The 26,668-nt window shown below is 32.4% G+C and overlaps 1 protein-coding gene across 3 annotated transcripts in view; it reads right to left on the minus strand.

Moving 5' to 3' along the window:
- The window catches only part of CHRM3 (cholinergic receptor muscarinic 3), a 661,423-nt gene extending 636,200 nt beyond the window's left edge, over window positions 1-25,223 (minus strand). For all 3 annotated transcript variants that reach the window (XM_051993533.1, XM_051993534.1, XM_051993532.1), the window contains exon 1: window positions 24,166-25,223. The gene's annotated coding sequence lies outside the window, so the exon portion shown is untranslated. The remainder of the gene's footprint in view (window positions 1-24,165) is intronic.
- Window positions 25,224-26,668: the final 1,445 nt, after the last annotated feature.

The raw sequence follows: 26,668 nt of genomic DNA on the forward strand, positions 1-26,668 counted from the left end.
AATCTCCCTCTGCCAGTACTGATATGAAATTATTCCAAAATTAATAATTTTATTGAATTGCTTGGAGTACTGAAAAGTTAAATGGGTTTTCTACCTAGAGTTACAGAGTGAGGATGCTTCAAAAGCACCTAAGTCTTCTGAACTCTTTTCCTAGGATACTACAATACCACAAGGTATCTAATGATAGTATTAAGATGATTAGATATTGCAAAGGACTAATAATTCTTTTCAATAATATCAATTCAGAGGGAAAGTAGCTATCATGAAAATTTATGAGTTCAACAAACAATTGTTAGTAGAAATAGTCTAACTGACATTTCTTAAACTAAGCACATCTCTGCTCCACGGTTAAAAATATAAATAAAGCAAATTTTCATCTATGCAGATAATCCCAAGCCTTCCTAATTTTATGAGGTAGTATGGTATTTTAAAATAATGAATAAAAATGATGAAAATCAACAGTTTTACAATTCAAACTTTATACATTTCTTCCTCTATGGAACCTCACAGGTTATAGGCAAAAACTGAAGCTTCTCTCTCCAAAGTTATGAGTGGTCTCTTAATTGCCTTATCAATTTCTCAATCTTCATCATTTTTGATCTCTCAAAATTTTCATAATCCTCCATTCTCTTAGTTCTTTTCCTACTATCTGACTGTTCCTTTTTTGCTTTTGCTAGATCTTTATCAACATTATACTCCCTAATCTTGGATACTCCACAGTTCTCCATCCTGAATCATTTTCTCCCTCTAGCCTATTTAACTTGATAATCTCATCAGATTTCATGGATTTAATTATGTCATTTCTATGCTGATGAGTTTCAAATCTGCTTATCCAGTACTAATTCTCTATTGCCTTCTAGTCTTATACCTCCAACTTCCAATAAGACATCTTACACTAAATGTACTTTAGCTATCTTAAACTTGGTATGTTCAAAACTGAACTCATTATCTCTACCATCACCAAACCTATCTTTTCCTTTTTCTAACTTTTTTAATACTATTGATTCATTAATATACCATCTTCCCATTCCCTGAGGCTCACAATTAGTTATAATCTTCAATTCCTCAATCTTTCTCACTACCCATATCTAATTTGTTGCTAAGACCTGAAAATTTTACTTTTAAACATTTCTCACATATGCTCTCTTTTCTTTTTGAACACCTTGCATTTCTTTCTATCTCAAGCAATTAGTAATAAATATTTAATTTTTTTTATTGATAGATTGATAAAATTAAGGAGTAATATAAGCCTGAGACTTAAAAATGTGATAATTCAAAAAGAACTGGAGGACTTAAAGACAGAAAATCAAAAGATATAATTGAAAATGAACCATTTAAGAAAGAAAAAATGGTTAACCTCTAAGGAAACAAAATAACTTCACAGAAAGCTATCATTAGCTGGTATTTTAAAGTAACATACGATAGAGACAAGAACATCTGAATACAAGCAAAGAAAAAAAGGCATTCTTATGAGTACAGTGTCAGGAAATCTAATCCCAGAAGGAACTGAGAACTGAGACAAATGCCAAGGAAAACAACAGCAGCAGCAACAACAACAACAACAACAACAACACAACAACAACAACAACAACAACAACAACAAACAATAATAAGAAATGTCTTTTGTTTGTTTCTTTGTTTAGAAGTATCAAGGTAAAAAGAACAAAGAAAATATAGATCAGATATATTCCAGGAATATGTCAACACTGAATGAACATGACTGGTAGAGCATAAAACTACTGAAACTCTATTTTCTTTGTCTTCTCTCTCAAACAAAAGAATTTTCAGACAAAGAATCAAATGAAATAATATTTGTAAAGTACTAAGAACAATGGTTACCATATAATTACTGCTTAATAAATGCTTATTCCCTTCCCCTAGAGTAAAGAGAGTAAACAAAAATAAGAATGCATTGAAACTGAAGGTAACAAAGATAAAAATATATGTTTTAATGTAGTAAAAATTACATATTTATACAGAATTTGGATATCTAACCATAAAACTATTTCAGTGATCTTTGAGAACCATGGAATATTGGTGAGATTATATAACAGAAAAGATGGTCCTCATTTTCAAAATGAATAAAAAAGAAAAGTAGAAGTAAGTTTTCTAAATATTAGACTAATTTATTATGTTCAATCTAAAACAAAATACCAGGAATATTAAATTAACATCATAACATGATACATAAAGAAGAAATATAAAATTTACTCTAAATTTATAGATTAAGAAATATGTTTGTGAGCATTTTAGAATGAAGGTACATGGAGTCACTCTGGGTTCAGGACAAAAAAATCATGAAAAACTTTCTTTTCCTAATAGGGATCTTAGATTGATTTATTAGGGGAACATTACAGAAATAGATGATCTAGGCTTCAAAAAGTTATTTGACAATTTATTTTATAAACAGGATAAAACTGATTCATTTGTAATGGATAATTAGTAAAGTTGTTTTGTTTATTTATGAACATTTATTTTATTTTATATTATTAACTTTATCTATTACTACCACTCTATGAGAATTCTCATAGAAACACAGTAAAATGATTAAGCTAATTTAACAATACTCTCATATAAAAAGATTCTGAAACATTCTCTATTTGTAGTAACTTATCCTCCTCTGTTTTTGAAGTAAAACAAAACAAAACAAAACAAAACAAAACAAACAAACAAAAACTGCTCCCTTACAGCTTCCAGCCATTAAGATAAGAAAAACAGATTCCTTGAAACAAATATATATAGTCAAGTAAAACAAATTCCCTCATTGACTGGGTATAAAAATAGGTTACTCTCATTCTGCACCCTAAATCCATTACCATCTGCCACAAGGTGGATGGTTTCTCTCATCACTCTTCATTTGGGAGCATAAATGGCCTCTATATTGATGTTAGTTCTTGTAACTTTCAAAGTTGTCTGTTTCTTCAGTGCCGTTAAGGTTTAACTTGCTCTGGTTCTAATCATTTTATTCTTCATCAGCTTAAGAAGTTTTCTAAATTATTCATATTTAGGATATTACTAGTTCAGTATTAATTGTGTTGATTTTGCTGATTTACTGATGATGATGCAATAAAATTATATTAAAGAGTCATTAAAAACATAAAAAATAAACTGGAGGCTAATTTAACCTGAAAATTAATTGGTCAAAGAATAAATCAAAGAAATAATGAATGATTTCATTAAAGCTAATGTTAACAATCAGACAACACAAAAATTTGAGCAATATCATTAGTGAAGTATATAAGAGAAAATGTATATCTCTAACAACTTTTATTCACCAAAAAAAGATAAATAGGAAATCAATTAACTAGTAATACAACTAAAAACATCACTAATAAGCCATCTAATTAAATACCAAAATAAAAAAAAACAAAGATGAGATTAACAAAACCAAAAAAATAAGTGAATAAAAAGATTCTTTAAAGAATAAAATATATAAACCATGAAGTAGAAAAACAAATTATCAAATTACCAAAAAAATTCACAACACATAAGAAAAAATATATTCTTAGAAATTATTTTGTCTAGCAAAATTATTAAATCACCAATTTAAATGAAATAAATGAGTGCTTATAAAAATAAAACAGTTAAAAGGAAAAGAAAAAAAAATTTAAAAGCCACCCAATGATAGACAAATAAATTGAACAGGTCATGGATTTCTAAACTATGAACTTCCAAAATGCCAATGTCTGGATGAATTCAGAATAGATTCTTTCAGACAAAGAAGAGAAAAATTTAATGGCAAAAAATTCTACATTCCATATATATACATATATGTATGTATATATATACATATATATGTGCATATATATATATACACATACACACACACATATATATGTATATATATGTATAAATTCCTTTTATAACATATAGCGTGTTGATAAACCATCAAGTCAGTCAAAACTGACAGAAAATTATAGATCAGTATTCCAAATGAACATAGATGAAAAACTTTTAAATAAAAACATTAGCAAGGAGACAAAAAAACATAGCACAAGGGTTATACATAATGATGAAATTGGATTTATTTTGGAACTGTAATGTCAGTTTAATATTATAAAACATAACTCAAAGCCATTAATAATAAAAATCATCATTTATATAAAAATAGAATAGTCATTCCTCTTAAAAACAATATAAACATAGGAACAAGGTGAATTTTCCTCAAAATGAGACATAGTATATACACCTAAAACTGATAGCTACAATTTTATATAAAAAGGAAAACTCATTTTTTTCCAGTAAAATCAGGACTGACACAAAGATATCCATTATTACTTCTGTGGATATAGAACTTTTATCTTCTGTTGTGGTGAGCTTTTTCTTCTCAAAATACAGCCAGGTGATAAAAGTTCAGATCTTTTATTATCTTCAATATAGCCCGGTTAGCTTAGAGGCCTATCTCTCTGCTTGGTTCCAAGAGCTCTCTCCAAATGTCTTTAAATCCAAAGGTCTGGTCCTTCAGCCTCCAGCCAGCTCCAACTCTTCATGTCATTCCGGTGAAATCTCGACTTGTAGCGTCTTCCTCTGAAGAACTCCTCGACTGGCCCATTGAAGCTCTATTTATGCTCCCAAAGAGCTTCAAGGGAGGTGTGAACTCATTGAACTCCAATGAGTAAAGGTGTGAACACAAGCCTTGTATTGATTAGTTCTACTTAGTACCTAGTTTCAGGTTCTGGCCAAAACATCTTCTTGTAAGATTAGATCAACTCTAATTAGTTAGCAGTTAGTAAGGATTCCAACATTCTGTTGCCTTCTTAATCTCTAAATTGCAATGTGGAGAGCTTCCTTTGTAAAGAGATGCAACCTTTCATTTGACTTCAAGCCTTCCATCCCTTGCTGTGCTTGTTCCTCAAGATGGACAGCAGGGTTTCCATCAACTTTTATGTCTTGATGCATTGTCTACTGCTGCAACCTATCCTGTCTAATTTCCAGACTCTGGCCTATGCCTCCCATCTGAATATATGCCGATGTAGTCATGTGACTTTTATCTCAAACTTCATTTGTCTCCTATCTAATCTCTAGTCTGTTTTGTGAAGAAGAATGACACTTTCCAACACTCAGAACAAAAATCATTGGGAAAATTGGAAAGCAGAAACTAGGCCTTGGCACTCAATACACCAAAATAAGTACAAAGTGAGTATATAATGAAAATCTAAAGGGTGATATCATAAGAAAATCAGTGGAGTATGAAAGGAAGTACCTGTCACATTATGGATAGCTGAAGAGTTTGTGAACCTACAAAACACAGAAAAGTTCTTGACAATTAAATAGATAATACCAAGCATATAAAATTAAAAGGTTTTTTTCTGATAAAGTTCTCATTTCTAAAAATATATAAGGAACATATATAATATAAGAAAGTATGATACATAATACTATTTTATACTACATATAATATACTAATAATATAAGGAAAATGTGTATAAAATACATAAGGAATAAAGCCAAATTTATAAAAAGAACCATTTCCCCCACAATTAATAAATGATCAAAAGTATGAAAGACAACTTTTAGAAGGAAGAAATCAAACACAATAGTCATGGTGAAAGTGTTCTAAATCCCTAAATATTAGAAAAGCACAAATTTCAAAATTTTAAGGTACTATGTAATAGTCATCAAACTGGATGATAAAAAAAAAAAAAAAAGAACACTGAAAATGTATGGGGAATACAGAAAAAAAGTCACACTAATGCAGGGTATGTGAAGTTGTGAATTAGTCCAACCATTCCAGAAGGAAATGTGGCACTATGACCAAAAGGTTGTCAAACCACACATCCTTTTCAGCCAACAAGATTGCTACAAGGGTTACATTACAAGGGGAGAAAGAGAGAGAGAGAAAGAGAGAGACAGAGACAGAGACAGAGAATATGAATGGGTGTGTATATTCCACTCTCTTTATGGTTTAAAAATTATTGTAAACTGAAAAATGTCCATCATTTGGACAATGGTTGAACAACTTGTGATATATGAATGTGATGAAATACTACTGCGATGTATGAAATGGCAAAGAAAAACCTGGCATGGTTTATTTGAACTGATACAAAATAAAATGAGCAGAACCAAGAGAACAATTTACACAGAGATAGCAATATTGTAAAGATAATCAACTTTTAAAGATTTCATAAATGATTAACACAATGACCTATTAGAATTTCAAGATGCTAGAAATGATTTAAACCATTAGATTAACCAATGGATTCAAAACTACAGACAAACGTATTTTTTTTTCACTTTGTTTTCTTGATTTTTTAAAGAATACTGCAGAAAGTTTTTTATATGACTTACTTGATATCTATAATGGGTTTTCTATTTCTTGTTTTTTAATGAATGGGTGAATGATGGGAGAAGGGAGAGTATTTGGAACTAAACATAAAATAGAATTTTAAAAATAAATAAGGAAGTATCACAAAAATGGGAGCAAAGCTCTAAATCACTATTGAACAGGGAAATGCAAATTAAGACAACTCTGAGGTACCACTATAGCCCTCTCAGATTGGCTAAGATGACAAGAAAAGATAATGATGAATGTTGGAGGGCATTGGGAAAACTGGACACAACTACATTGTTGGTGGATTTGTGAACTGATCCAACCATTCTGGAGAGCAACACAGAACTATGCCCAAAGGCCTATAAAACTGTGCATATCCTTTGACCCAAAAGTGTCCCTACTGGGCCTGCATCCCAAAGAGGTCATAAAAAAGGGAAAAGGATCTACACTGGCAGAAATATTTGTAGCAACTGGAAACTGAGAGGATGCCCATTGTTAGAGAATGGCTGAAGGAATGATGATATATGAATATTATGGAATATTATTGTTCTATAAGGAATGATCAGCAGGATGATTTCAGAAAGATCTGGAGAGATTTACATGAACTGATGTTGAGTGAAGTGAGTAGAATCAAGAGAACACTGTACACTATTCCAACAAGATTATACGATAATCAATTTTGATGGATATGAGGTAATCCAGGCCAATTCCAATGGTCTTGTGATAGAGAGAGTTATCTGCACCCAGAGAGAGGATTGTGGGAACTAAGTGTGGATCACAACATAGTATTTTCACATTTTTGTTGTTGTTTTCTTGCTTTTTGTTTTTTCTTTTTTTTTTTCCTATTTTATCTGATTTTTCTTGTGCAACATGATAATTGTGGAAATATGTTTATAAGAATTGCACATGATTAATATATATTGGATTGCTTGCTATATAGGAGAGAAGGTGGAGGAAACGGTGGGAGAAAAAAATTTGGAACACAAGGTTTTGCAAGAGTAAATGTTGAAAACTCTGCATATGTTTTGAAAATAAAAAGTTTTAATTAAAAAAATAAAAAAAAACAAAAAACAAAAATGTAAACAAAAAAATTCAATATGTACAACACAACCATGTACACAAAATTAATTTGTTTCTCTGAATTAATATACAAAATTTCTATATATGATTTCAGTTTCTTAGTTTAGACAGTGGACAGGTGTATAATGGATAAGGTATCAATCAGCTTTGGAGTGGGAAAAACTCATTTTCTGGAGTTGAAATTTGGCTTCAGAAACTAGTTGTTAGCTTAAAAAATGCCAAAGTCTACCATTTTATCAAGGGCTATTTTATCTGTCACCTTGATCTATATCTTGCCATTGGACCCTCATGGTTCAGAAGGGGAAATGAGACAAATGATCTTACACATTTCTCCCTCACTTAAATTCAATTCACTTGCATGTCATGGTATCACTTTCCTGATGTCATGGTCCTCTTTTGAGAATAAAGGCCAAACAACAACAGATATCCTGAGCAAATTACTTAAACTTGCTTGCCTGGGCTTCTTCATTTGTAAAACCAGCTGGAAAAGGAAATGGCAAAGGACTCCAGTAACTTTACTAAAAAAACATGAAAAGGAGATACAAAGAATCAGGCACAATTGAAACAAGTGAACAACAGTAACATTTAGTTTTCCAAGTGATATTACCAATGATGATTTGCAATTAAAAGTGTGCATGTGTGTGTGTGTGTGTGTGTCTGCGCAGGGGGCAGAGCTGGGGGGAGAAGGCAGGAAGAATCATCTGGAAAGTCCCACAAAATAAAAATATAATTTTAGCACATATTTGAAATTTGAAGATGTTTTTGGGGTTCCCAACTTACATTAGATTCCTCATTCTTGTTCAGAAAGAGCAGCTCCATTTCCTTAGCTTTATGCTAAACTTATGTAAGAGTTGGTGTAGCTTCTTTCCCAGATACCAATTAGACTGTACCATGTGAGGTCATGCTTCAGGCAATGTTCAGTGTTTCTTCAGATCTCTCTGCCTTTAGCTGCACAGATGCTTCAATATCTTATCATCTTTCATGGTTAAATTATACATATATATGTATGTGTATATATATGTATATGTATACATATATACATACATGTATTTATATATGTGTATGTGTGTGTATGTATATATATATATATATATATATATATATATATATATATATATATATATATATATACACATACATGTATATGGACAATCCCTAGTGTCAATATTGCTGTGTCTTTCTCCTCTCTCATTTACCAGAAATCCAATTTAGAATTTTTTCTTCACAGGCACCTTCTTGTAGGGAAGTATTGTCAAATTCACAGAGGCAAAATATGCTATTTCTCTTATATCCATGGTAAAGCCTGAGTTTGAGTTTAATTTAATATAACCTGATATCTGAATCCTAGGAGATTTCCTTGATGTTTACAATTTAGTAATTTAACCTGGTTTGAGGACTTTGAGTCTAGATTCACATCTTATTCTAAATGTCGATAACTATCTTTGGTCTTTGATTTCTCTGCTCTTATTTATAAACTGCTTTTGGACTGTTATTTCAGTTTTTCCAAATCCCTACTGTTAAGCCATTATCATGGTCTTTTCTATTGAGTATACTTTTTTATGGGAAATAGACTGTTTTGTTCCAGGACTTCTTGACAATGGGCTTCAACTGGTTCTAACTTTTTTTTCCCCTCTTTTATAAGTGTTGTTGATGGTGCTGATCAGACCTCTGTTGCAATAATATTAAAGAAAAAGGAAAATAACCTATCTATATGAAAATATTTATAGTAACTTTTGGTGACCATTAAAAATTGAGAAAATGCCTAAAATTTAGGGATAAAAAATGCTATCTACTTCCAGAAAAAAAGAACAGATGAACTCTGAATGCACATTGTAGCAAACTTTAAAAACACTATATTTTTTGTTTTATTTTGTCTTTTCTTTAGTGATATGGCTAATATTTAAATATGTTGTCCTCACATTTAAAATGAAATAAAATAAAATTTATTGCCTCCTTAATAACGTGAAAGGGATGAGAGGAAGGGAGAGAATTTGGAACTTTTTTAAATTTTTTGTTAATTTTTTACATGTATTTTAAAAATACTTTAATGTAATACATTTAAATAATTTTAAAAATCAAATAATGAATTTTACATTATAACTTTTCCAGTTAGTTCTTAAACTATCCACTCTTTTCCATGGCAAATGACCTCAGTTACCACTGGATTTTAATTAGTTTTTAAAAATGTTTTAAAAATGATAAAAGATTGAATTCACTAACCCAGGAAAAATAAGCATCCATTTCTGAGATATTTTTAATGAACAGACGAGAATTTTTTGGAAGGTAAATACTAATCAAGGACTACTAATATTCATTACTCTCTAAATTTTTAAAGTACATTCTGACTCTCCTAATTCAACCGATGCACTATCTGCAAGGGCAAATATGACCACACAATATCATTGCTAAGTTACAATCTCAGGTGTTCTACAAGCCATTTTCTATTTCTTTGGCTAAAGAAACAGAGCAAAAGAACAAATTTTAAAAGTCATCTGGAGGGCAAAAGTCAACAAGTATAATTGAAAAAATGGAAATATAAAAAGGAGTTAGGGGAAAAATTACTATACTTCAGCGGTTATAAAGAATAAGAAACAAAGAAGGAATTCATCTGAGACTAAAAAATGATAGAGGCAGTGAATAGCAGTGTAAATAAATGATATAAAAGTATTAAAATAATACACATTTATTAGATAAGTGAAATTTAATGTAAATTATTTCATTTTATAAATAAGTCTATATTATAGCAGTATAAACCCAAAACTAAAATAAATTTGCATTCACTTTATCTTTTCTGAAGTTTATGATTTCATAAGGGATTGTAATATAATTTTTACATGGCTCCAAGTTTTCACAACTTTAAATTTGGCTAGTCTGAATGCAATGTGGGTACTTAACATGAGTCACCTATATATGGAATCAAGAGACCAGAGTCCAAATCCTCACTGTACAAGTTACTAGTTTGTGACCATTGATAATTCTCTTAATCTCCCTAAGCTTTAATCTTTTTTTCTGTAAAATGGTGGTAGTAAAACTTGTCTTATATGCCTCAGAAAATTATTTTAAGAGAAGGGTTTTAAAATATATAGCATAGTATTGAATGTGATATAATTATCATTGACAATTTGGTTGTTTATTTCTTTTCTTTTTCCTAACATTCTGTAAAACGATTTGTGGGAAAAAAATATAGACCATTCACTCTGAGCGATTTCTTTTATCTTTCAGTTTTCACATTTCTGTGACATCATCTCTTATTGTTTCATTCATTACTACATACTGTAGTAAAACATACATATATACACACATTACTGATGAAGAGATAGTCCTTTTTAGCAAGACCACACACTCTACATGTACAATTAATTCCATTCTCTTCTATCTCTTTTTAAGAAATTTCCCCCACTATCATCTCCACTTCCTCTAATATCTCCTATTACTACCTGAATGTGTGCAAAAATATGCAGGTTTCCACAATTCTTAAAAAAACTTCAGTTGAATATATTATCTCCTCAATTTTCATACTATTTCTCCTTCCTTAAACATCATAAAGCTTTCAGTCTCCACTTAGCAGTCTCTCTTTCTTCTATGATTCACTTCTTAACAATTTGTAATTTGGAGCAGCCCTGAAGTCAAGAGAACCTGAGTTCACATCTGGCTTCAAACATTTAACACTTCCTGACTCTGTGACCCTGGGCAAATCACTTAACCCCAATTGCCACAGCAAAATAAATAGATAGATAAATTTGTAATTTGACTTCTAATGTAATAACTCTTCTGGAACTATATTATTCAAGATTCCCAGCCACTTTTTTTTTTTAAAGAGATCCAATGATGTAAATACCAAATCAGTTGGCCTCCTCCATTTTCATTTTTCTTAATCTTTCTACAGCATTCATTGCTGTTTACCAATTCTAATATCCTCACTTGGATATTTTGATACTGCTCTTTCATACTTTTCTTCCTTTCTATCTATTTCTTTTTAATCTCTTTTTTTTCAAAATTACTATGCCCTGTCCCCTGCACAGAGGAAGATCTCTGTTTTAGACCCTCTTCTCTTTCAACACTTTCTTAGTGATATCATCTGCTTTAGAAGGTTCAACTATTATCTCTATGTATATCATTTTTAGTTTATTAAGAGTCTGATTCTATCTCTTGAACATCCATCTGCATTACCAACTGTCTATTGGATGTTTCCAGTTAGTTCTTCCACAGGCAATTTAACTTAGGTAAATTCTATCTGTGAAAAATAGAATTCATTACCTTGTTTCCCTACCTTTCAATCACCTCTTTCTGACTTCCTCATGTCTTTTGAGGGCACTACTATCTTTCCATCTCACCAATTTGCTTCCAGATAGGTAAACCTTAACTCTTATTTTTTTTGTTACCAATTAATCCCAATGAATTACAGTCTTGCCTGGTCAGCCTCTAAAAGGTAAATCAATCAACAGCATGTATTATGCACTTACTACATGTCTGACAATGTACCAGATCCTAGGGATAATACAAAGAATGAAATAAATCTTGACATAAACAAGTTTGCATGCTAATGAATGAAACAATAAGTATACATATAAGTGTATACAGAATAAATGTTAAGAGAATTAACTCATAGTGATTACAGAATTAATAAAAAGAGAAAAGTCTCTAACAGTTGGGAGAGGATGAATAATGAAAAGTTCTATAAAGAATGGAAATTCTCAATGTTTTTCTGTATCAAAGATACAGTGGCAGGAAAAACCTCTGGATGCATCTCAGAATAATTGTTTTTTTTAAATATATAAAATAAAATATATAGGAGAAACCAATTATATTGAAATATATTTACATTGAAATACAATTATATTGAAATACATAGCTTAAGCTTACAGATGCCAGAAAAGAACTCCTGTTGTGGAGGGAGATGTGCTTGAGTCATACTTTGAGGAAGACAGGAATTCTGTGAGGTTGTAGGAAGGGGTGGGGGGGGAGAGATAGATTCCAGACATGAGAGATGGTCAATGCCAAGACACAAAAAGAAAATGAAGTACCTTTTGTGAAGAACATAGCAAAGATCAGTTTGGCTGGGTCATAGTGTATTGGAAAGTAAGTAAGATATATCAAGGCTGAATAATTAGGCTGTGAAGAACTTTAAAGGTAAAATAGCAGTGATCGCTGAGGCAATATTGAGTCACTGGAGTTTAAGGAATAGTGGAGTTTATGGAAGGAATGCAGTTACATGGGGAAAATTTTAAATTATGGAAAATCAGTTTGGTAACTGCATGAAGCATGGATTTAAGTGAGGAGAGATGAGACAGGGAGACTAATGGTTAGTTTAATAAACTACATATGAGGTAAAAAAAATTTGAAACATAATAGTGTTTTGTAAAGAGTGAGATAAGCAGAAAACAATGTATATAATCACAAGAATATTGTTTTAAGAACAAGTGTGAATGAATAAGTTATTTTGTTTTTTATGAATATCCAAATTAACTATAAAGGACACATGAAATATCTTCATTCAGAGAAAGAACTGATAAATAGAAGTATGTACAGACTAATTTTACATATACATGTGCATGCATGTGCATAGATATATCTATCTATGTGTGTTATCTATAGATAGCTATAGATATAGATAACACACATAGATAGATATAGATAACCTATTTTGTCTAATGATAATCCTCTCTAGTGAAGGGAGAGGAAAATAAAAGAAATTTACATGATAATTTTGAAATTTGGAAAGAATAGCAAATTGGGCATCATCAATTTACAATTTCATGTACAATAACCTTTTATTTTACAATGGAAAGGCCTACTTTATTCCATAAATTTAAATAAAAATGAATACTTTTGAAAAATAATATCGTATAAGAAAGGTTTTTATGGTTAAAAATGGTGAACTCTGACAAGTGATTCTATGATGAAGGGGAGAAAATTAAATGGCAACTCCAAGGTTATAAACCTGGAAGAATGGAAGAATGGTGATGTCTTTGATAGAAGTAGGAAAGTTCAAAAATGGGTCAGACTTTTGGGGAAAAGAAGGAGTTACATTTGGGAAATGTTGAGTTTGCTATATCTGCTATCTAGTTTGAAGTGTACAATAGGTCATTGGTTATATAGAACCAAAGTGTCAGGATGGACAGATGATGAATATATTCTTTTGTGCAAAGAGATAATTTTAAAAAACTCATAGGAGAAAATAATATGTAAAATAGAAGAAAATGGGTGAAAAGAAGATAGAGTATAAGAAAAGGACAAGAGGATGAAGAAAGAAAGACAAAGAAAATGAGGATGAAAAGGGGCAAGAGATAAGGAGTGGATAAAAGGTGAAAAGAAGAGGGGAAGAAGAAGAAGTAGGAAAGAAAGAGGAGAAGAGAATGGTAAGAAGAAGGGTGAGGGAAAGGAAGATAAACAGGACAAGGAGGAGAAAAGAAAAGAAGAAGGGGGACCCTTCTTAGGGGAAAGGGTTGAGGGAGAAGAGGGGGAAATAAGGATAGAGAGAGGAAGGAAAACAGAAGATAGAGAGGATGAAGAGAGGGAGTTTTAGAGGAAAAAAGAGAAGTGGCAATGGAGGAAGAGAAGAACTGAGGAGGAGAAAAGGAGAGAAGGAAAAGAAGGGAAAAAAGAGTAAGAGAGAAGGGGAAAGAGAAAGTACACAGAAACAGTATGAAATAATTAAATATTATCTTGGCAGAAAAGGTTATATAACTTGGCTGACCAGAACAATTCCATGGCTGAATGAGAGAGAAATGTACTTTGGGTCCCTATAAGGAGAAACAATGAACACCAGAAGGAACAGTAGTGAGCAAAAAAACAATTGAGATTATCACCCAAAACCATCCATTGAGAATTCACAGCAGTGAGAAACTCCCACATTAAAGATGGATCTTTTCTAAGGAATGATTTAGGCTTGTGGGACTAATGGGCACTCAATTTATATTTGTTTTCTTCCATTAAAAAATAACCACACTAATCCAGCAGCAAGAGATAGAGCAATTTCAGTTGAAATAATTAGTTAGTATAAAATATTTCAAAGTCTGTCTGCTAAGAAATATACAGATATTATATCAACACAATTACACAACATTTTCCAAATAAATAAAGATAAATCTAAATATCTATTGTTGTTCATTTTAGTGGTGTTCAGGTCTTTGTGACTCCACTTGGGATTTTCCTGGCAAAGATACTAGAGTGGTTAGGCATTTCTTTCTCCAGTTCATTTTATAGATGAGAAAATTGAGGTAAACAAGGTAAATGATTTACTCAGGATCACACAGCTAATGTCTGAAACTAAATGTGAATTCAAGTCTTTCCAACTTCAGGTCTAGTGCTCTGTATTATCTAACTGCCCCCTAAATACCTGGAGAAATGTTCAATGCTCATGGGTAGACTTGAGCCAATATGATAAAAATATCAATACTACCTAAATTCATTTTTTATATCCAATACAAAAACAAAGAATTACTTCAAAGAGTTAGAAAAAATAACAAAATTCATTTGGAAAGGAAAAAAAAAGTCAAGAGCATTAAGGGGATCAATGAGTAAGGGAGCCTAGCAATACCAAATCTTAAGACTTTACTACAAAGTTGTATTCAAAATAATATGATACTCTGTAAGAAGTAAAGAGATTAATCAGTTGAAAAAATTAGGTATACAATATAGAAGCAAATAAGAAAAATAACTTAGTATTTGACAAACTCAAAGATCCCAGATATTGAGATGAGAACTCAATATAATTAAACATCTTGGGAATCTTGGAAAGTAGCCTCATAGAAATTATACATGGACTAACATTTCATATCATTTGCCAAGGTAAGATAAGCTCAAAAAAATCACATGGTAAAGGATAAAACAAACAAATTAAAGGAGTAGAGAAGCAATTACTTATCAGATCAATGAATAGATTTTTGAACCAAACAAGAAATGAAGACATTTGATAAGAGATAAAATGAATAATTTTAAAAATTAAAGTTTTTATACAAACAAAACCAATCCAGCTAAAATTAGAAGAAAAGGAAAAAACTGGAGTAACAACAACTTTGCAGAAAAGTTCACTAATAAGAATTTTATTGCTAAAATACACAGGGAACAAAACAACCAAATTTATAAGAATAAGAGTCATTCCTTCCAATAATAATTGGTCAAGATATATAAATAGGCAATTTTCAGAGGCAAAATTAAAGCTATCAATAAGTATATTTAAAATGCAGTAAATCAGTAACAGTTATAAAATGCAAATTAACAGAACTCATCAGATTGCAATCAACATAGTAAAAGCAATATTATAAAGCTAATCAACTTTGAAAAACAGTAAGTGATTAACATAATCATCCAACAGAATTCCAAAGTATTCAATGAAAAATACTAACCACTTCCATATAGAGAAGTGATGAACTCAATGTAAACAGAAGTCTATTTTTTTTTCTTTATTCCTTTCTTTTGCTTTTTTTTTTTTTTTGGTAGGAGAAAGGGGGAGAGATGATGAATGAGGAAATTTGTTTAGCATGACTATACATATTTGTAATAAGTTTTGTTTTTCTTGCCTTCTTGTGTGGAAGAACATGTAGGCAAAATGAGATAATTTGTAAATAAAAAAAAAAGAGAGCGAGAAAAGTTTCTGTGCTTTATTTAAAAAAAAAACAAAAACTTTTTTGAGGTAATATTGTAAACCGAGTCTTTAAAAGAGGTGACTCATTCTCAGTTTCCTGGGGAAAAAACAAACAAAAACAAACAAACAAACAAACAAACAAACAAAAAAAAAAAAACTATGTAATCTTAGGTTTTGTTAGGAACAAAATACAAGCAACAAAGTGCCTCAGAATGTAATTTGATTCTATGTCATGAAAAGTATCTGTTGTACTGAATATATAGAGTTACCTAGTTTCTTATATGTCTCCTTCATTAGAATGCACACTTATTGAGGATAGGTATTGTTTTTAAATTTCTTTGTATCCTCAGCACTAAAACAGTGTCTGATAATTAGTAAGTACTTATTAAATGCTATTAAATAGGTCAATATACTTGTGCTCTTCTATGATATAAACAGCATTTTAATGAATCGATTCTAAGAAATAATGAGTCTGCCTTTATTTTGGTGTTGTGTTTTCTAGCCATCCTTCTGATTATATTTATATTTCCACTATATTTTTGAGCTTAGGCAAATAAGAGGAAGTTATAATATTTTCCCTCCAGAATTTTATAATTTAATGGGAAAGATAAGGTTTAAATACAGGAAGTAATCAGAAAAAAAATCCTTATTAATGACACTTATTTGTTGAATACCTAGTAGATAAATCATGCTAAACACTCAGTGATACAAATTACACTAAAAATAATTATTTTTTTTCTGGAGAGATGAGACTGCAATATAGAAAGAGAAGATACAAAGAAGCATAAATATAAGGTGAATGTAAAAACAATAAGTATTCTTCATCTTCAGTGCCATTTCAGGAACAAGATTTCTAGCTCTGGGTATTTCCTTTAACTGTCCCCCATCCCTAGAATGCTTTCTCTTGTCACCTCTGCCTACTGACTTCCTTGGCTTTTTCAAGTCGAAATTAAAATACCATTTGTATTAGGAGCCTTCCCTAACTCCTTTTAATTTTAATTTCTTCCCTCTATTAAGCATTGCCTATTTACAATATATATAGCTTATCATGCATACATTTGTCTTCTCCATTAGACTATAAGCTCTTTGAGATCTGCACTAGCTTTTGTCTCTTTCTATATCCCCATCACTAAGCCCAGTACCTGGCACATAGTAGATGTTTAATAAATATTGACTGATTGATTATTTACTATAGTCACCTAAAATGTAAGAAAAATAAATACTAAAAATGATTAGAATATAGAGCAAGGATACCAAGATTGTCCAGTTGATTACGGACCTCCAATTATCTTGATTAAGTTGAAGCAATCTCTGGCTAGTCTCTCCATTTCTTGGAGACCAAGGACATTCCCAATGCCACTTGGAAGTATTCAGATGACCAAGAATTCTACTACCCCAGGAAAGGATCCAATCATTTCTATCTAAATTTCAAATAGTCTATGGTCCAGTGTGGAGGATTATTGTATGTGGCAGCTATTTACTGTGTTTCCAGGTGTTTGTTTTGGTTGTTCTGTAGAAGAAAATTACCAGTTTTCAATGCCAAATGTATGCTTTTAAAATTATCTTGCCAAAATTCATGTGATATCATATATTTCTGTCAACACCTATTCACAGAGGATGAGGGAACAAGGAGTGGGGTTACATTGCAAAACTTCAGATGATGAACAGAACAGCACAACAACATAAAAAAGATCAGACTCCTGATGTAGAAAATCATCACATATAACCTTGCTAGCAGTTTTCAAGAATAGGTTAAATTATATTTGAGGTTTTATTTTCAAATATTTAAATTATTTCTGAACATAGTATATAAAGGTACACATAGGATTTGACAAATTTCTACCAACTATATTTTCTATAAAATGAATTGTATCTCCATATTTCTCTTCAAAATGTTTAAGTTTCCATTGGCTTTGAAATGAATTGGCATCATCAATGAAGAACAGCTGATTTTAGTTGGGAACATTCTTCCTGCCATCAAGGGACCTATTCTATGACAAATTGTCAAGCTGCAACTGGAACCTCAATCACAGAAATATGGAAACTATTAATGTAGGCAAAGTAGTTGGCACTCAGAAAGGAATAAATGGGAAGTTGTAACAGGTGGATAAATCACACTGGTTCTCGTCTCAATAACAGAGACTGCCAAATGCCCAGGGTAATGTATATGGTGCCAGGCCTAATGGCCAAAAGAGAATAATCAGTAGCCAATTACTAAGCTAAAAGGACACTTCACATTAATCCTCATAGCAATATCAAGGAATACTGAAGACTCTGGGTGAAGTAGAGAATATTTAAAAGAGAATATGCAAGCTTGCTCTACAAGTCCCCCAACCCCCATTTCCTAAACAGCACACATTCTGGTTGAACTTCGCATTCGTGAACCAGAAGAAAGCTAACAATATGCTTTTTTTGAGATTGTACAGAGGATGGAGAAAAAAAAAAAAGAAGAAATCTTTGCTCTCTGAAAGCAATGATTTTAGTAATTATTAAAAAAGATCCTTCATGGAGTACCCACAAGAAGCAAAACAGATATCATCGTCCAAATATTTGACACTCTTAAACCTTGGGAGTTTTGATATATGTCCAAAGATATTATTTATATATGTTTGACATTTAAATTCATTTCAACAAACTTTTATCAAGCTCCTACTACATATAATGTCTTGGGCTACATGGTAAAAAAGTAAAGATGAAAAACTAATCGGTCCCTATCCAAAAGGAGCTTATCAATTGAATATTTTTAAAAAGAATATGAAGTGAAAATAATAAAATTCATCTGGAAAAGCAAAAGCTCAAGGATATCAAAGGAATCAATAAAAAAAAATGCAAAAGAAGGTGATCTAGCCCTATCACATCTCAAACTGCATTATGGTATTGGCTAAAAAATAGAGTTTAGATCAGTCTAATAGATTAGATACAAATCACATTGTAGTAAATGACCATAGTAATCTAGCATATGATAAATCCAGAGGTGTAAACTTTTGGAATAAAAACTCATTATTTAACAAAAACTGCAGGGAAAACTGAGAAATATTATAGCAGAAATTAAGTAAAGACTAACATCTCATGTGATATTCCAAAATAAAGTCAAAATAAGTCCTAAGGTACCAAAGAAGATAAAGAGGGCATTACAAAACATGAAATAGGTATATTTGATTATATGAAATTTAAAAGTTTTTGTGCAAACAAAATAAATGAAACCAAAATTATAAGAAAAGTGGAAAACTAAGGAAATGTTTTTGCAATAAATACCTTTAAGGCCTCATTTCTCAAATATACAAAGATAAATTTATAAAATTATATATATATATATATACATATATACACATATACACATCTATATGTATAATGTATATACTTAAATGAAATTAATATGTATAAATTTATAAAAATACAACTATATATGTTCAAAGGATATGAACAGGCAGTTTTCAGACAAAGAAATCAAAGCTTTCTATAGTCATGGGGGAAAATTATCTAAATCATTATTAATTAGAGAAAGGCAAATTAAAGCAACTCCAAGATACCACCATACAACTATTAGATTGGTTACTATCACAAAAATAATGTTGGAACTTTAGAGGGGATGTGGGGAAACTGGGACATTAATGCACTGTTAGTGGAGTTGTGAACTGATCCAATCATTCTAAAGAGCAATTTAGAATTATGACCAAAAAGATATAAAACTGTGCATACCCTTTGATCCAATAATACCACAGCTAGATCTATATCCCAAAGATATCCCCCCCCAAAAGAAAAAGGATGTATTTGTACTAATAACATTTACAATAACTCTTTTTGTGGTGGCTAAAAATTGGAAATCAAAGGGATTACTGTTAATTGAGGAATGGCTAAACCATGCTGTTTTTTATTGTAATGGATTATTATTGTGCTATTAAAAAAATGACAAGCAGAATGATCCCAAAAACCCTGAAAATAATACATACACCAATGCATAGTGAAGTGAACAGAACCAAGAGCACATTATACATTGTAATAGTAATATTGTTTGATGAAGATCTGTGAAAGAATCTGCTTATTTTCAGCAATAGAATGATTCAAAATAATTCCAAAGTATTAATATTGAAGCACACTATTTACTTCCATATAGTGTTTGAACACAGACTGAAGTATGCTATTTTTTAAACTTTCTTTCATTTTTTTATTTGAAAATTCTTACACAAAATGACTATAAAGCATAAACTATATCTGATTTCTTATGTCTGAGAGGAGAAGAGGCAATAGAATTTGAAATAGAAAACTAAATAAAAATGTTTCAAAAATTGGAAAAAAATATGACATGTAGCATTCATTATACCACAAAATACAAAATGGCATGAGGTAGGTTTAGGCAAGAAGCTTTAAGAAATTCTAGGAAGGAAAAATCACTATCAGTTCAGGACATTAAGTCAGGGAATGCTGCAGAGGGAAGCACCTGAGCAGAACCTAGAAGAAAGAGAATTGCAAGATAATTGTTTTGAATCAAGAGTGAGATAATTGTGTTTGTTGAGCATAAATGAAATAACTTTTAATTGAGCCTAATTTTTCCTATGAAATTAGCTGAATAATATCAACATTTTTGAAATCTACAGTTTCCATTTGATTATGCTATAGGTATATACTTTTCAAATTCTATATTCAAATGGCAGGGGAAGGGAGGAAGTATGGTGCGTTATATTGCAGAATTCAAATAAAAACAGTATTAATGCCAATTGAATTGAGGAAAGGCTATATATTGCCCCTCCTCTCAACTTCTCTCATGGAGTAATATTATTATTACTTATTTGCAACTGTATTCCTATCTTCAAGTAATTACTATGTAAATTAAATCATTTTGATTGATATAAATGATACTCAGGTATAAGTAGAGTTGTGTCCTATTTTCTTTGTTTTTCCTTTCTCAATATAGCTTTTTTGCCTTCCTTCCCAAAGAGTTATCTTTTTTCCAGTTCCTCACTAAAACTTTAAAATGAAGCCAAATTGTGAGTATATTGCTATTAGCCATAATATATTACAGCAAGATAATTATGTTCCATTTATGTAAATAAAGCCTTGATGCATTTCTCCCATACACACAGATCTAAGTCCCTTCCTTCATATGATTCACAGTTCATTCATCTTGTCTTTTGAAGTGGCACTACACCACAGCTGTTCAGAATATAAACTTCCCTGAATTACAAACAAAACAAGCTAGTTTCTTCATTCTCACATGAGAAACAGCCAAATCATTTAAGAGAGGATAACTATTTCTACAAGTGTTAATAGGCCAGAACAGTATGTCCATTGAAGAAGGGGGAGTAAGAAAAAAGATGGTAGAAAATATATGTTTTGAGTTAGAATCATTTCATTAAACAACAAAGAATTTTTACATAGAAATATGTAATCACGGCAATTAACTAAAGAAAGTTTTTTAAATGTTATCTTTTAATTTTCTCTCTACTCAAATTATTTTTAATACAAATAATTGTATAAATGTAAATTTTAGGGTATTTTTTTCAGAATCATATTCTCAATGACACAGCATGACAGTGTAGGTAGAGAGCTAGTCTTAAAGACAGAAAGACTTGGATCAAGTTGTGTCTCTGACACTTACTGATTGTGTAATCTCAAGCAAGTCATTTAGATTTTAGTGCTCTTCATTGGGAAAAGGATTTTCCACCCTAGAAGCTTTCCACATGAAGGAAATTAAAGTTTTAGCTCTTATCCCTATTATACCCTCAACAGGTTGGTTGCATTAATACCTCAGTGTTATGCAACAATCTCATATACTGAACATCATCCAAAGCGGTAGCTTCCTTTACACTCTGTGTAACTAAAAATCAAAAAAAAAAAAAAAAAAAAAAACAGTATTCTAAATGGAAAAATATCAACTATGCTTTTTCGGCGTGTGCATGTGCAAATTCCTGTTGCACTGGGTTTTTTAAGGACTGAAAAAAAAAGAAATCATATCTTAGAAATGATTGTGGGGGGCACTTTGGTAGGGGAAAGAATTAATAGTGCTATATCTTGCTAAACTATATGTATTCTTATAATAACTTTAAAGGTTAATACAAAGATGTTACTTATATAAGGCTATTAGGCTACCTGCAAGCAATTCTCATACAAACCAAAAGACCTTTTTGAAAATATATTTACAGTAATATTCTAAGAAACTTTCTTATATCTCCATACCTAACTTTTCAAATGTCCCAATTCTTCAAAGTTCTCACCTGATTCTTCATTGTTTAAAGTAAAAGAAACAAAATGTTCAATTCAATTACAGGTTTTATCATATTAGTTAATTGCCATTACAGCTTTATTATTTTAAAGAATCAGATATGAATAGAAACATACATATTGACAATCTTCATATAAAAGAAATCGACTCTCTGGATCAGAAAGATGGATACAAATGTATTAAACCTGTACGATGCATTCTTAAATGGAAAGTCATATCAAAAATAAATTCTATTCTATCCAAATGACCCTATGTGTCTATTTCTTGTGAAAAATGTTAAAGAAAATTTTAAATTAAGGCACATTATATGATGTGTAAAAATCTATTTATTCTGCATTTTCTGTGAAAAGGTTAGATAATGCAGCCAAAATAAGATGTTAGAACACACATACACAGATTGAGAGAGAGAGAGAGAGAGAACGAACACCAATGACACAAACAGGCATTTCTGTGTGCATTTATACCTAGCAATACCAGTTGTTATTACAAGGGGGTGCCCCCCAACCTTGAACATTTGGGAAAGACCCTGACAAATCTTTATATTGGTTATATTAACACAAAAGACATGCACGTTCTCTTTGAAACCTGAGCTCAATTTCACACTTTGTAGAATGAATATTGTTATTCATTTTAGAGACATTATCTAAAGTAAATACTTGGACTCAGTTTTAATCACTGGCGATTGTAGATCCATATTAATTTGTCTTAACACTCTTTGCCTACTAAAATCTTTGGGGGCTTACTTATTCAAATGCAATCTTCAAAGGGATCTTTAATAGATTTTTTTTAATCACTCAATATAGATTTACAGAATTACAAAGAAAAATGATTTAAAGTTCGGCTTGAACTCAAACTGAGCCAACATTCTAACCACTGTGAAAAATACATTAAATGATTCATTTTCTCAACAGCCTAATTGTCATGATAAATATAGTATTCTCTTCGCTATAGCAAGTATCAACAGTACCCCTCGTTGAAAATACAGAGGGAGAGAAATAGCGTTTTGTATTCCGTCGCAATAGTTTAAATAACGCAAGCCAATAAATGATTCATTCCATCCTTGAGAATTTTTCGTATTGGAAAATTTCCCAAGTCCTTAATTCCTCGTAACATTTCCATTCTGGAAGCAACACAAGGGTTAAACATTCGTGGGCACATACACACAATCTTAATAGAGCTCCCAATTCCAACATGCACACCCTACTAAGTATACAAGGGAATTCTATTACATAAGTCAAGTCCCCCCTCTTCTACATAGCTAGAAAGAAACAAAGAAAAAAAAGACATAGTCTAGTTAACAAATATTCCTAAAATGAATCAAGTCAGGGACTGACAGCGCTGGATAAGAAATAGGAATGTAGTTCAGCAGCTGTTCCACAAGTTTGGAAGACTCCTTGCCCCGACAGTAGAGACGCGCGCACTGAGCTGCGTACCTTCGCCTAGGTGTTGCTCAAGTCTCAGATCTCAATTCACCCCACCCCCACTCCAACTCCCACTTCCACCCTCTACAGAAATAAAAATGGATCAAGATCATTCGCTGGAAAACTGAGCTTATCTTTTCTCTGCCCCACTTAAATAATGGGGCAAAGGGGGCAAAATCAAGACGCGATAAGTTATTTTTGCCAGAACACCATGTCCTTCAAGTCAGAACTCTTGTCACCGGAAAGAAAGAAAACGACCCAATAGGCGTCAAGGGAAGCCCCCGGCTGCAATTCGCCATTAGGTCAGTCCTTTAGGGGTATCTTATTGTGACAAAGGCGGTATCCTCAGTCTGTCCCCCATTTCCATCTTCACCCTATTATGCGCTGTCTTAGTGCAAATGCACTAAGAGCAACGCTTTCCTTCATTCTCCCCAGCTCTGTTTCAACTCCGGTGAAGAAAGACCTTTTCCACCCCAGCTGAAAACTTTTTTCCTCCAGATAACTACTCGCAAAGGCAATAAGAAGGTTAAATCGACCCTGGCACCACCCTTTCCCCAAAGCTCTGGACGCTTGACTCCTTACTTACCTGGTGGACTGGACTTCTGAACGTTGCAGGTACCTCTGCCTTGTCCAAACCTTTCCAATGCCCTCAACAAGGTGCCTGGATTCCTCTCTCCACTCGCGTTCTAGGAAGGTTCAGTGAGCAAATGACCCAGGACCAAGATGCTCAAACCAGATTCACGCTTCGTAGACTCCGGTTCATGATCCAATCCGAAGCTCAGTAGGCTCCATGGGAGTTGACTAAAGGAGAAAGGGCAACTTGTCCCTCACTCGGGGTGTGGGCTCTAGGTCCAGCGAGCGCTCCGCCCGCAGGCAGCGGCCGCCGCCGCGTCACATGCCTTCTTCTCAGGGCAGCGGCACCTGTCCAAGCAACCGCGCCGGCTCCACGCTGCCAACCCCGGGCTTGCTGAGATCCCTTCCCCGCAGCGCTATCTTGCCGGGATCCGTTTCCCGCAGCGCTTTCTTGCTTTTTTTTTTTTCCCCCCCGCACCGTATTTTATCCCCACCCCCACCCAACCCCTTTCTCTCCTCGCTCCTTTTCTTTTTCTTTTTCTTTTTCTCCCTCTTAAAATTTCTTCCTCTTCTTTTTTCCCAAAGCAAGCACAGGAGACTGGAAGTGGAAGGAGGGTCTTTTCCACCACCTACACGTTCGCTCCCCACCAACCCTTCCTTCACCTAGGGTTGGCTATTTTCCTCAGTGCTGCTCCCACCCCTCCTGCCAATTCTTCCTCTTTTTCTCCCTCCTCCTCCTCTCCTTCCTCCTCTTGCAGCAGCTGCCTTCCCTAAGCTCCCTCACTGCCTAGCGCCGGTGTAATGCACTGGCTGTCTACTTGAGACCAAAACCTGTCCTGGCTACTGAGCATGCCCAGTTGCCCTAGTGGAACCACACTAACCTCCCATGTGCGGTGAGATTCCGCTTCTCCCTGTTTTAGTGGCCGCCCGGGAAGGAGATCAGGGAAGCTCTGATAGTCCACTAAGGGTTTATGCTTCCTGGAAGCCGTGAGAAAAGTGGGAAAGGGGACAGAGGGTCATCAATCAATCACTCTGAACCACACCTGTGTCACCTATTCTGCTCTTGGCTACTGCAAAAGGATATGGCTTTTTTGGGAATTATTCAAAAGGTTGTAAGCGAATATGCATTATCTGGGGCTTGTTTTAATAGTCACGATCTTGGTATAAAATCTTATTCATTTAGAAGTCTGCATCTGAAGATCATAATATAATGTCTAGTAGTATATGATTCCTTTAGCAGTGGTAGGAAGCAGAACATTATTAGAATCAGACACTTTATACTATAATAGAAAAAAAAGCCCTTAATTTGGAATTGCAGTTTAGTCCAAATTCTGTTAATAGCTGTGAGAGATCAGATAAGCAACAACCACTTCGGATCGTGGTTATCCTCTCAGTGAATTGAAAAGGATGGATTAAATTATCTCTTTCATTGCTTTTAAGCTCACAGTCTATTCTGAGTATTCGGTTTTGCCTTTAGGAATGTTTTACTACAAGAGGGTAATGGGAAAAAACAATCATGAAAATGGGAAAAACAATCATATACATGTGCATACTCCAGGAAAATCAAATTTTGAAGATATCTTGATAAGGCTAGAAACTCAAAAGGGCGATATGAGTCAGAAAATATGGCAAAATTATGAAATACAATTGCAAATAGTTTTTGTAATGAACTAAAATGAGAAGCTGCTAAAGAAAATAATGTGGTTGCACAAGGAACTCTCTGATGAGCTCAAATTTTAAAAGAGCATGAATAAAAATAAAGTGCAGGATCACATAAAAAAAGCAAGAATAAAATAATAGGAGACAATCAAAAAACTGTAAAGCAAGTGCTTAGACTTGCTTCAAATTATTTTCAAAAATTCATAAGTTCATATTATGTTGTTTCTATTGTTTTAAGTTATTCATAAATTATATCTTATTCTTAAGAATAAGAAAATTAATAAGAAAGGGACAGGCATACTCTTTGAGAAAGATAAGAAATTATTTGAGTCTAATATTTCCTCAAAACTTCTGTCTTCAAGAAAGAGAATGATCAATCAACTAGACAGAAAAAAAAAAAAAAACAAGTGACATCAAAGAAGAATTAAGTGTAAAATAGAAGAGAAGGGAGTACCATTATTAGACTTTTTATTGTGAAATCATGGAATATTTGGGAGATGCCAGATCTGTTCTTTTATATATGAAATATATATAAAAGTGAATTCCAGATTGTATGGACTTTTAATTAGTAACAAACATTTTAAATAGAAATCCACTGATAATCCAACTTGTGTTTGTGGCCATCTAGTTCAATTCCTTCATCTATGGCCAGGAAATTGAGGCAAAGAGAATGTGAGTAATTTACCAAGATCCAAGCAACAAAAGCTATCAGAGGTAATTTCGGATCCTAGATTCTATGCTTTTTCTATTGTATCACAATGAATACTTTATTGAGAGGCTGTTTAATGTCAATTTATGAAAGAAAAGTTATCACTTAGACTAAAGTGAATTAATTAAGAGCAAATTAATATACTAAT

Source organism: Antechinus flavipes, chromosome 4, assembly GCF_016432865.1.
Source record: "Antechinus flavipes isolate AdamAnt ecotype Samford, QLD, Australia chromosome 4, AdamAnt_v2, whole genome shotgun sequence".
Taxonomy (NCBI): Eukaryota; Metazoa; Chordata; class Mammalia; order Dasyuromorphia; family Dasyuridae; genus Antechinus; species Antechinus flavipes.